The following is a 2,532-nucleotide window of genomic DNA, read 5'->3' on the forward strand; positions in this document are numbered from 1 at the left end:
CTTGATTTCAATTTATCTCGAACTAACGGGCGGCTTATTAGGCACGTACGCGTAGTAACCTCGTGATTCTCATCACTATTTAGAATACTCGAGATTTGGCGACCTCGATTGTCCCAGGAATGCGAGGGTTCGTCGCTAGTTCCAATTATCCCGATCGTCATAGTTCGATTTAAGGAGATTTTGGCAAATTGTACGTTGGCGAGCGGAACCACCTGCGACCCAATCGTACAACACTAGCCATATGTTCCTTAATCGTTCTTAGACCAGTCCTTAACGGTCCCAAAACTTTTCCTCGACAATTCCTAGGGTCTAAGTGCCATTTCTCACGCGAGTTTCCTTGGTCTACGTCGTACCTCCTGGTCGGCCTCTCCCCTTCGGTTAGTCAACCCATGAGTGATCGGTTCGGGGTGAGATATAACTGGAATACATCGTCGGATATTCATTCATTCATTAGTTTCGAATCGGGTCGAAATTTGGGATGTCACACCTGTTGTTTCTAAATTTCGAAAATTCATTGGCAAGTTTGGTGAGAAAATTCGAGGCTCGTAGGATTACCTAACGGTGATTATGGATGGAAGATTGATGATGGTAGAGTTGGTATAAAAATAAAAGTCGGGATTTTGTATGAGACAAAAAAAATATTTTAGATATAATTGTTATATATGCTAAAGTTGATTTTTTTTCAAGTATAGGTCAAAAAAGATACTTTTGGGTAATCACGTTATACATTTGTACGGTCCAAAGTCAATTGGTCTGCACATTGTTTATTGCATGTGTCCATGTGGGGATATAGATCTTTTTTTTTTTTTTCGGTCGAATATAGACCTTATTTGTGGGGTGCTTCTTTTGGCAATAACTTTCGTCATCTCTTTTTCTTTAAAAAATAAAATAATAATTAGCCGATCATGGCTAAGTGCTCTCTTACATCTTATAATCTAGCAGAATTTCTTCCCCACAAGAACAGACCACATCATGAGAAAGTTTGAAACCGAAAACCGCGCTCATCGTGTTGCGAAGCTCGGTGGAGAGCCGCTCGATGTCGAAAGCGAAGGTCTTGGAGAAACTTGTAGAGCATGGAGGAGCAGAATCGCCGGTGAGGCTGCTGGGGGATCTGCTTCTCGGCATTCCTCGCCACCATCTTCGGCTTCAACGGCGGGTAGACCTCGTCCGGATGGTTGGGAATCTCTCCGGGACTTACCATCTCTCTCGCTGAACTCGAGATAAAAAATAAAAATAGAGATTAACTAATTATGTCATGAAATTTTGTGTAACTATTTGGGATCGAATGTAGAGGTCTCCACTTTCTTCAATGATCCGGGTAAGGACATTGCCTGCGATATCAACAAGCGCTATTTGACCTAGTTATTTAGGCAAAGTGAAGCAAATGGCACCAGAGTTGGGCGGCTGTTGCTGCCTTTGTTCGATTGGTGGTTCTTGTCCTTCAATCATTCTATCAAGTTTACACGGGTATCATCGTCCCCGGAAGTAACCGACCCTGGGGCAAAATGGGATCTATTCTCAAGGTTCTAGATAACTTTGAGTACAGCCACGTGTCTTCTCAGCAACATTGCTATTACTCTTTTTTCCCCTTGGTTTTGTAGCTCGTTCGTCGGTTTTCATCGCCCAAGTAATTTTATGTCCAAAAGGGGAGACGATGGTCACGGTTACACCACTCATCTCCTCGCTAGGTAAGCTGTTAATTATGTGGTTCCACCGTGGAGTTTTTAGGGTCATTGGCCTGTATAACTAGGGTCTCTATCTATGCTGAAATATTTTTTCGGCAACCATATATGTGATGATCCTCTTTCGGTTACTTCCTGCTCCAAAAAATACTCCGAACGTGGCTTGAAAAGTGACATGTGAGAGGCACATGCAAGTTCGGGCCCGCATTTGAGATTGAATTAGTCAAGTCGCAACTGTATTATCATTGTTCACCAAATGTTCTTTCCAACTAGTTTTGTGCTTTCTACCCAAAATTGGCGAATTTTTTATACTGATTGATGTGATGAATGCTTTTCCTTTATAAATTATGTCTTTTGACTATTCTTGCAGTACCAAGGGACAATCAAGGATATTACTCAAAGAATGGCACAATTTATTTGCAAAGAGTTTCGCGATCTACGTCATGTGACCCTTGTCATATTTACCAAGACCTTACCATGATAAGTAGCCCCGCTGAAGGAACTCTCGCACACATTACAATGCTTGGTCGCACTTGGACTAGGTCAGTATGTAGCTAGTGCATAAGCCTTTCATGAGGACAGTCCCTGGCTCCCTGTAAGCTTTTATTTGTTGAATGGCTGACCCATACCACGGGTAGCCCATCCTGCCGTTTAACGTGGCCGTGGTGGAGTAAGCATTGATGGGAATAATTCAAAAGTGAACACTCACGACCCACACAACTCAAGAAGAAGAAGGAGACAAATAGATTTTACTACTTTTTGTATTTCAACTCAATGCACCCATATGCCAGAACATTTACAAGACATGCCTTTAGATAGGCTTGTTACACGACTCTTGATGTACCTCTTA

Source organism: Rhodamnia argentea, chromosome 5, assembly GCF_020921035.1.
Source record: "Rhodamnia argentea isolate NSW1041297 chromosome 5, ASM2092103v1, whole genome shotgun sequence".
NCBI classification, from domain to species: domain Eukaryota; kingdom Viridiplantae; phylum Streptophyta; class Magnoliopsida; order Myrtales; family Myrtaceae; genus Rhodamnia; species Rhodamnia argentea.